Source organism: Eptatretus burgeri, chromosome 15, assembly GCF_056783735.1.
Source record: "Eptatretus burgeri isolate ZD-2024b chromosome 15, Ebu_testis_v1, whole genome shotgun sequence".
NCBI classification, from domain to species: Eukaryota; Metazoa; Chordata; class Myxini; order Myxiniformes; family Myxinidae; genus Eptatretus; species Eptatretus burgeri.
Genome location: NC_140975.1, coordinates 21,628,295 through 21,638,896, shown reverse-complemented (window position 1 = coordinate 21,638,896; position 10,602 = coordinate 21,628,295). Strand labels below are relative to the sequence as shown.

Sequence of the window (10,602 nt, the reverse complement as noted above, 5' to 3'; positions counted from 1 at the left end):
GACAGAGACAGAGGCAGAGACAGAGACAGAGACAGAGACAGAGACAGAGGCAGAGACAGAGAGGGAAATACAGAGAGACAGAGAGACAGAGAGAGAGAGACAGAGACAGAGAGGGAAATACAGAGAGACAGAGAGAGAGACAGAGACAGAGAGAGAGACAGAGACAGAGACAGAGACAGAGACAGAGACAGAGACAGAGACAGAGACAGAGACAGAGACAGAGACAGAGACAGAGACAGAGACAGAGACAGAGAGAGAGAGAGAGAGAGAGAGAGAGAGAGAGAGAGAGAGAGAGAGAGAGAGAGAGAGAGAGAGAGAGAGAGAAAATCTTGGGAAACTTTTTTATTTCACTGTAAATGTTGCAAAATATTCTGATTAAACTGTATCTAAGTCCGGGGTAATTTAAATATACCGCTTTAAGCTGTGCAGTATGCTTGGTGAGAGAGAGAGTGCCAATTATGATACAAGATGAGCTGTAATCTTCAAAGGCAGTTTTAGAGACTTGAGAAACGGTCGATGCACAAGAGGCAAAAACACGCATGAGCAATGTCTTTGGACTTCGATGTCGAGCAATATTTACAAACGAGCTGCACACTAAATTATGCCTTTTGGAACCAAGCAGAATGGGTAATAAAATTAATTCGCTCGTCTTCACACCAAATACAATTGACTGCCAGCAGAGCGACGAGAGTCACGCCAAAAGTTGTCACCCCGCTTTTATTATCAGTTCGTATGCAGCCTATGGCTGCTGGTTGCATAAATTGCTGGGAACGCGGCTGGACTGCTGATGCAGTGCCCCCTGTTCCCAATAATCTGGGAATTACTTTGCCGACCTCAGAAGGATGACAAGTGAGTCAACCCACTTGGTCTTAATTACCGACATGACAGGGGCTCAAACTCAAGACCCTACGATCTTACTTAAGCCAGCCACCTTGATCATTAAGGCAACACCAGGCTTTTGTCACCCTACTCACATAATGCCTTTGAAAAATTTTATCATCACCATGGTAACTATATAAAAAGGACAATGTCTGTTTGTGTCTACGTCTGTCTGTCTGTCTGTCTGTCTGTCTGTGTCTGTCCTATTTAATTTCCTATCTCCTCTCTCATTGCTTCATGCACAGTCACCATGGAGTTGTTGCATATTTTTATCCACAAGATTGAGATTCATGGGAGAGTGAGGTCACAGAGAGTATGGAAATTTATAACAAGGCAACATAGCAGCTCTTTGACACAGCAAGCAAGGTAATGAATGGATTGGGAAAGAGAGAAATGGAGGAGAGGAGGAAACACTGCAAACACTGGAAGAGGTGTGGTGAGAAAGGGTTAACGGGGAAAATAATTATTGTGGGTAAGGATGGGGAAATCACACGAGATGGCGGTGCAATGCTTGCTTGAAGCCCCGGAGGAAAGAATGCAATAGCACAGCCTCTGAAAGGCAGACGGTCAGAGGACAAAACAAATAGAGCAGACAGAGACGCAAGAGCAGCAGAGCAGGATTTGAGGCCACGGGCACTGATGTCAACTGGTCCCATTTGCCGAAACAGGGTCATGGCTGGACATAACTTTTTCTGCCTTTCTGGGTAAGAAGGTCACACGGTGCAGTCGATAGGATGGGGACAGTGTCTTACAACATCTAAGTTTGTTGACAACTCCTTGTATTCTGTTCATCCCAGTCAAAGGTAGACTTTACTCAAGGCATTTGCCATGATGGATGATGCCATGGCATTCTGGTCGGAGTGGCTTCCAGTGCCGTACCATCATGGGATTGCCATTGATGGACTATGGCCCTCCAGTCCTATAAAAATCCCGTACCATCTCATCACCCATCTTTGGCAAGTGTATGCGCTAGTTATAAATCATCCCCATCCTCTTCGATGCATTTCACCGGGTCGGCAATCAATATGGTGAGATCAGCACGGAAGCCTTCCTTCTGAAAGGTCCTCAATACAGCAGATGTGGATGTGTTAACGTCTTCAACGAATTCAAATACAAGTTAACTTCGAAGGATTTTTGACATTGCTTTCACAGAATTTTTTTTTAACCACGGCAAAGTCTTTGCGACCTGACGCCATTATCTCAATTCCTAAAAAACATATGATGTGAGAATTTGATATCTGCCAGACGCATCAGTAAATAATGAGGCAGTGTGTGTGCATGCCATTTTGTGATCACCTAGACTAGAAGATCCCAACCTGTGATCCAGGGAACTCTATGAGTCCCGCGAAGCCATTGGTGGGGTCGACAGGGAAAACATAAGGTAACATGAGCCTCCCTGCATGGCCAAATCACGTCACAGACTGCAACACAGTGACATCAGCAGCAAACATTCGTGGAAATCCATGATGGTTCACCCTGCTTGTGTTGTAATTTCGTCACTATGATGGTTGTACGTACATGGTGGTCTGTAAAACGTTTGGAGGTTCAGAGGCGATCGGATCCACGGGGCAAATAAGGTTGGGAACCACTGGTCCAGGCCTTTTACTTAAAAAGTTAAAAGCAGAACTAGAAGGGCACTCGATAGAGTGCATACCTCCACTACGCAATGCCTGATCCACGAGAACTTGTCGGGCCAATGCAATTTTGAATATCATGCTATATATCGGTTTTGGCCCTATCTCTCAATGGTGAAGAAGCACCTTGAAAATTAAATAATTCTTGGATGCAGATCTGGATTCAGATCATCATCAAAAATGAATCAACTCGTCCTTGCCACACACCCAACATGTCCACCAAATTTCGTCCAAATCCGTCCACAACTTTTTGAGATATCGTGCTATGTATCGGTTTAGCCCGATCCCACAATGGTGAAGAATCACTTTAAAAATTATCAGATCCGGATCTTCACAAAAATTGAATCAATTCTTTCTCATCACACACCAAACCTGTTCATAAAATTTCATCCGGATCCGTCCACAACTTTTTGACATATCCTGCGCACAAACAAACAGACAGACAGACAAACAAACAAACAGAAAGAGGTGAAAACATAACCTCCTTCACCTTTGGTGGCGGAGGTAATCACAACTTTTGGTATGTAGCCCTCATACACAAAGACAGGATTTACTGCAAGTATTGCTAATCAAAATAAAGACCAATTACTGCACCGTAGTCCCAAAAAGGAAGTCAGATATAAACACACACATACTATAACCTTTCCAGAACTGGATGATTGTTAAGTGCCAGAACACAAACGTCCCTCGTAACCAATCCATTCTATCATTTAAATCCATCATTTCAAATCCTTCCCTGATAACCTGACCGGCAACACCGACTCATAGTCACGGAACTCACAACCTCAAAAACAATAGGTAGGATTAGCAAGAAGAGGGAATTTGAGATTCACAACAAATGTGGACACAGTAGCTGCTCCTTTTCCTTCAAACTACAGCCTACTGTTCCAGTGCTACAAATGTTGCATCATGGAGAGAGAGGAGGTAAAAGCTTTGCTTCGTTGAAGGAATTTGACTGCAGTATGCTTCAGACTTCAATTTTCCTGCACTCAATGTAGCTAAGTTAAATAAATTGTCATTTTTACTGACAATCTCTTCCCCAAAGCAAAATTGATCCTATAATCGAGTTTTAAGCTCCCTCCAAGTTGCCTTTAACTATATATTGGAAACAAACCATATCTAAGTAGCATGTTCCCAAGGACTTGGCCATTCGCACAGTGTTTAAAGCACAGCCCCAAAGACATACAAAGGCTATTACGACCTCATTACTGGTGGTTGCTTTTTCAAGTTTCCCTAATAATGTTTGTTACATGCTTGTTTCACAGCTCGTTCAGATGTCATAAATTAGGTGTGTATTCAGCAGGAGTGCACAGAGGTGAGCACCAATGGAGCAGAATTTAGTGCAAGGTCGAAAAAGAAAGCAGGGAGAAGAGGCAGGCACAATGAAAGAAAAGACAGCCAGTGACAATGACAACATGGGAAGGGGAGTAGGATCCCACTGGTATTATGACGGATATACAAGGGGGAAAACAAACAAATTGCAACAAAAGCAGAATCGAAAAAAAGGGCAACAGGTGAAGAGTCAGGAGACATTGAAAAAACACACACAGTGGAAAGGGGTAACTCCACAAACGACAGACGACACAGAGGGGGGGGGGGCTCAATGGCAGCGAGACCATGGAGATGGTGGCTCAATGACGGGCAGAAGATGGAGGTGGGCTGGACGACAGGCAGACAGCGCGGGGGGGTCTGGACGACGGGCACACAGCGCGGGAGGGTCTGGACGACGGGCAGACAGCGCGGGAGGGTCTGGACGACGGGCAGACAGCGCGGGAGGGTCTGGACGACGGGCAGACAGCGCGGGAGGGTCCGGACGACGGGCAGACAGCGCGGGAGGGTCCGGACGTCGGGCAGACAGCGCGGGAGGGTCCGGACGACGGGCAGACAGCGCGGGAGGGTCCGGACGACGGGCAGACAGCGCGGGAGGGTCCGGACGACGGGCAGACAGCGCGGGAGGGTCCGGACGACGGGCAGACAGCGCGGGAGGGTCCGGACGACGGGCAGACAGTGCGGGAGGGTCCGGACGACGGGCAGACAGCGCGGGAGGGTCCGGACGACGGGCAGACAGCGCGGGGGGGGGTCCGGACGACGGGCAGACAGCGCGGGGGGGGGTCTGGACGACGGGCAGACAGCACGGAGGGGGGTCTGGACGACGGGCAGACAGCGCGGGGGGTCTGGACGACGGGCAGACAGCGTGGGGGGGGGTCTGGACGACGGGCAGACAGCGCGGGGGGATCTGGACGACGGGCAGACAGCGCGGGGGGTCTGGACGACGGGCAGACAGCGTGGGGGGGGGTCTGGACGACGGGCAGACAGCGCGGGGGGGGGGGTCTGGACGACGGGCAGACAGCGCGGGGGGGATCTGGACGATGGGCAGACAGCGCGGGGGGGATCTGGACGACGGGCAGACAGCGCGGGGGGATCTGGACGACGGGCAGACAGCGCGGGGGGATCTGGACGACGGGCAGACAGCGCGGGGGGATCTGGACGACGGGCAGACAGCGGGGGGGATCTGGACGGGAAGACACGGCAGGGAGGGATCTGGACAACGGGCAGACACCACAGGGGGGGATCTGGACGACAGGCAGACACCGCAGGGGGGGAATATGGACGGGCAGACACCGCAGGGGGGAATCTGGACGGGAAGACACGGCAGGGAGGGATCTGGACAATGGGCAGACACCACAGGGGGGGATCTGGACGACAGGCAGACACCGCGGAGGATCTGGACGACAGGTAGACAAAGACTAAACAGGGGGTGTGGGGCAAAATGGCACACAGAGATTGCATTGAGGTTTGGGGGAAGAAAGGATTGGCTGAATGACAGATAGTGAGATGGGGGTTGGTGACAGGCAGACTGCATGGGAGGAGGGGAAGGAAAGAGAAGGGAATTGGGGACAGCCATTCACAGTTAGATAACTGGACAAAAAGATTTAGAGAGGAGCTTGGATCATATTCCATGTTGAGAAAGGTGGGAGGACTCCATGACAAGCAGAGTGGACAATAGGCAGACAATGGATGGGCAAGACAATGCTGGAGAGGAGGGGTGTGTGTGTGTGTGTGTGTGTGTGTGTGTGTGTGTGTGTGTGTGTGTGTGGAGTGTCGGAAGGTGGTGGGAGGGAGGTGCACGTGTGTATGGGGGGTGTGGTTGTGGGTGTGTGTGTTTGTGTGTTTGGGGGTGGGGTGGTGTGTGTGGAGTGGGGGGGGATGGAAGGAGGGTTTAGGTGGTGTAGGTGTATGGGGGGGGGAGGGGTGCATCGGCGGGGTGGTGGGTTGCGTTGAGGTCGTGTGTCGGGGTGTGTCTGCCAGGGGTGTGTGTATGCCAGGGGTGTGTGCATGTGTGTAGAAGTGGTGTATGTAGGGGGTGTGATGTGTGCATGTGCATGGAATATACGTGCGTGTAGGAGGGTGTGTACAGGTGTAGGAGGGTGTGTTTGTGTGTGAGGGGAGGGAAGTATTGATGCGGGGAAAGGAAGTATGGTGGGAGGGGGTAATCTTCACCAGCCAAGCAATGATTGGGGGAGGAGATATGGTTTTTCGTTGACAGGCAAGCAGCGTCTCAGGGCGAGTCGAGGGGAATGCGTGGTGGGGGGAGGAATGCGTGTCGGGGAGGGGGGAGGGGAATGCATGTCAGGGGGAGGGGGAATGTGTGTCGGGGGATGCATGTTGGGGGGATTGCGTGTCAGGGGGTGCGTGTCTGGGGGGTGCGTGTCTGGGGGGTGCGTGTCTGGGGGGTGCGTGTCTGGGGGTGCGTGTCTGGGGGGTGCGTGTCTGGGGGGTGCGTGTCTGGGGGGTGCGTGTCTGGGGGGTGCATGTCTGGGGGTTCGTGTCTGGGGGGTGCGTGTCTGGGGGGTGCGTGTCTGGGGGGTGCGTGTCTGGGGGGTGCGTGTCTGGGGGGGTGCGTGTCTGGGGGTGCGTGTCTGGGGGGTGCGTGTCTGGGGGGTTCGTGTCTGGGGGGTTCGTGTCTGGGGGGTTCGTGTCTGGGGGTTCGTGTCTGGGGGGTTCGTGTCTGGGGGGTTCGTGTCTGGGGGGTTCGTGTCTGGGGGGTGCATGTCTGGGGGGTGCATGTCTGGGGGGTGCATGTCTGGGGGTGCATGTCTGGGGGGTGCATGTCTGGGGGAGGAATGCGTGTCGGGGAGGAATGCGTGTTGGGGAGGAATGCGCGTCGGGGAGGAATGTGCGTCGGGGAGGAATGCGCGTCGGGAGGAATGTGCGTCGGGGGTAATGCCAGTCAGGGGGTGCGAGTTGAGGGGGAGGGAATGCGTGTTGGGGGGGAATGCGTGTCGGGGGGGGGGGAATGCGAGTTGGGAGGGGTGTGAGTCGGGGGGGATGTGTGTTTGGGGGGACAAGTGTGTGTGGGGAGGATGTGTGTTTGGGGGGGGACAAGTGTGTGTGGGGAGGATTGCGTGTGGGGAGGAGTGCGTGTGGGGAGGAGTGCGTGTGGGGAGGAGTGCGTGTGGGGAGGAGTGCGTGTGGGGAGGATTGCGTGTGGGGAGGAGTGCGTGTGGGGAGGAGTGCGTGTGGGGAGGAGTGCGTGTGGGGAGGATTGCGTGTGGGGAGGAGTGCGTGTGGGGAGGAGTGCGTGTGGGGAGGAGTGCGTGTGGGGAGGAGTGCGTGTGGGGAGGAGTACGTGTGGGGAGGAGTGCGTGTGGGGAGGATTGTGTGTGGGGAGGAGTGAATGTGGGGTGAAATGTTTGTTGGGGGTGGGGGTGGAAAGTGCGTGTCGGGAGGGATGGTGTGTGTGGGGGGGGGATGGTGTGTGGGGAGTAGTGCGTGTTTGAGGAGGAGTGCATGTAGGGTGAAATGTTTGTTGGGGGGTTTGGAAAGTGCGTGTGGGGGGGGGGGTTGGTGGGGGGGATGGTGTGTTTGGGGGGATGGTGTGTGGGTGGGGATGGTGTGTGGGGGGATAGTGTGTGTGGGGGGATGGTGTGTGGGGAGGAGTGCGTGTGGGGAGGAGTGCTTGTGGGGAGGAGTGCATGTGGGGAGGAGTGCGTGTGGGGGTGATGGTGTGTGGGGGTGATGGTGTGTGGGGGTGATGGTGTGTGGGGGTGATGGTGTGTGGGGGTGATGGTGTGTGGGGAATGATGTGTGTGAGGAATGGTGTGTGGGGGGGATGGTGTGTGGGGGGGGGAGGGTGTCGACGTTTGGAAAGGAAGTAAGAGGTCAGAGGTATTGTCAGCAACTCAACAAGCAGTAGGGGGTTAGGTTGGGGGGGGGGTTGTGGTTCGATGAGAGGAAAGTAGTCGTCGGGTGAGCGGAAGGGCAGGGTGTTTGGGGGTGTGGAGGTAACGACCCTCTGTAGACAGTTATGTGGACTGGAGAACAGGCACACACCACCCCCCCCACACACACACCTCCACTGGTGATAAACAAAAACACTAAACACACCGATAATAACAACACATACGCGAGACAGAGCCAAATGCAGGAAGAAATAAATAACGATGCAGATTGGATGATAGGAGAGCAAAGAAAATACTGGAGAGCGAGAAGAGCAGGACAAACAGTTTAAAAAGGACATGAGGGAAGGAGTGAAAGGATTGCCCCCACCATACATGAAGCATGGAGTCATCAAGTCGGAAAGACATCAAGCGCTCGTTCAGGTAGATATCAATGTCACGAATCATTCATACGCACCATGTTCACCCAAAGGCCGATAGGCCGGGGGACTGCAAACTGCAGTTGCTTTTGCGTTGCGTCCATGGCGGAGGGCGGGCTCTTCCGGCAGGGCGGGCACACTTCCCGTGACGTCACGGCCAGAGATGAAAGGGAGGCGGAAAGAATGTATGTTCTCACGACTCGACGTACGGACGTATCGACGAACTGACGAACTGACGAACTGACGCCCGGACGCACTGACGCACGGACGCCCGGACGAACTGACGCACTGACGAACTGACGCCCGGACGCACTGACGCACGGACACCCGGACGAACTGACGCACTGACGAACTGACGCCCGGACGAACTGACGCACTGACGAACTGACGAACTGACGAACTGACGCCCGGACGCACTGACGCACTGACGCACTGACGAACTGACGAACTGACGCACTGACGCACTGACGCACTGACGCACTGACGCACTGACGCACTGACGCACTGACGCACTGACTGGATGGACGACAATATGGTTGGTTGGTTGGTGAATGAAGGACTGTTGGCACTCAACGGCTGGACAGATGGAGGAAAGAACAAATGGATCACTGGACAGCAGGATGCAGGAATGGATGACGGAATAGCGAGAAAGAGAGTGAGATGGATGATTGAATGACTTGATAGATGGCTGATTGAATGACTGGATAGATGCCTGTGTGTACGGATGATTGAATGACTTGATGGATGGCTGATTGAATGACCAGATGGATGCCTGTGTGTACGGATGATTGAATGACTGGATAGATGCCTGTGTGTATGGATGATTGAATGACTGGATAGATGCCTGTGTGTATGGATGATTGAATGACTGGATAGATGCCTGTGTGTATGGATGATTGAATGACTGGATAGATGCCTGTGTGTATGGATGATTGAATGACTGGATAGCTGGCTGATTGAATGACCAGATGGATGCCTGTGTGTACGGATGATTGAATGACCAGATGGATGCCTGTGTGTACGGATGATTGAATGAGCAGATGGATGCCTGTGTGTATGGCTGATTGAATGACCGGATAGATGCCTGTGTGTATGGATGATTGAATGACTGGATAGCTGGCTGATTGAATGACCAGATGGATGCCTGTGTGTACGGATGATTGAATGACCAGATGGATGCCTGTGTGTACGGATGATTGAATGACCGGATAGATGCCTGTGTGTATGGCTGATTGAATGACCGGATAGATGCCTGCGTGTATGGCTGATTGAATGACTGCATGGGAGTACATTTCGAATGGCAGGGCTGAGCTGCTCAGGGAGCTGAGGCGTAAAACTGTACGTGCGCTAAGGGTGGACAAGGAGGCCTATGTGCGAGGAATCTGTGAGGGGGTAGAGCATCACCTGTGGTCAAGGGATTCTCATCCCGCTTACAGGGGAATTCGCACATTGCGTTCATCCAAGCCCATCCCTTGTTGTACTACAGTTGGAGCAGAGGGTGGTGGGCTCTTGACAGATGAGTCCGAAGTGAAGGCCCGCTGGGCCGGTTACTTTGAGCGGTTGTACCAGGCTGATCCACCAGTTGTCGACTTGGACATCAAGGGTGTTACAATCCCTGTTGCTGACCCTCCAATCAACTGTGGTCCACCTTCGCTTGTGGAAACACGGGCTGCGGTGAACCGGTTGAAATGGGGTAAACCTCCAGGCATCTGTGGCATCCATGCTGAACTTCTCAAGGATGGTGGAAATGCTGCACTCGTGTCGTTGCATGCAGTTTTGTGCTCTGCCTGGAACACAGGCATCATCCCAACTGATTGGAAGAGGGGCCTTGTTGTTCCTCTCTGGAAAGGGAAGGGTGATGGCCAAGACTGCAACAACTACCGAGGGGTGACGCTGCTCTCAGTGCCGGGCAAGGTCTTTGCTCGGATAATTCTTGATAGGGTTCGCCACCATCTGCTTGAGCACCGGCGTCCAGAGCAGTCAGGCTTTACACCAAAGAGGTCAACGATTGACCGAATTCTTGCTCTTCGGGTCCTCACCGAATGCAGATGAGAGTTTCGGCAGGGGCTGCTTGCAGCCTATGTTGATCTCTGTAAAGCGTTCGATTCAGTGAATCGGGATGTCCTCTGGAGGATTCTTGGCCTTCATGGGGTGCCACCTTCATGAGGATTCTTGGTGCCATTTGGTGAAATAGTCCATCATCACGAGGATGTATCAATTACCTTGGCGAGTGGGAGGCAGTGGTCCCAAAATGTCTATGGCCACTCGCTCAAGGGGGGGCCCAAACCTGATGTAGTTGGAGTGGGGCCCTCATCCTCCATGCTGGTCCCTTTTTGGCAGTACAGGCGTCGCATGCTCAACACCAGTCCTGTACATCGCGCCCCATGTTAACCCAATAGAACCGCCGGCGGACCCGAGATTTTGTTTTGGTCCTGCCCAAATGGCCGCCGTTGCGGGTACCATGCACCTGTTTCAAAATTTGAGTCTTAA

General features: G+C 53.1%; 1 protein-coding gene across 7 annotated transcripts in view; it reads right to left on the bottom strand.

Moving 5' to 3' along the window:
- Positions 1-8,339, bottom strand: part of LOC147011708 (BTB/POZ domain-containing protein 7-like) — a 192,284-nt gene extending 183,945 nt beyond the window's left edge. For 3 of the 7 annotated variants that reach the window (XM_085857689.1, XM_085857687.1, XM_085857691.1), the window contains exon 1: positions 8,151-8,339. The gene's annotated coding sequence lies outside the window, so the exon portion shown is untranslated. Of the gene's footprint in view, positions 1-8,063 lie in introns of all 7 variants that reach the window. The other 4 variants (XM_085857684.1, XM_085857690.1, XM_085857685.1 and 1 more) reach the window with 3 other exon arrangements.
- Positions 8,340-10,602: the final 2,263 nt, after the last annotated feature.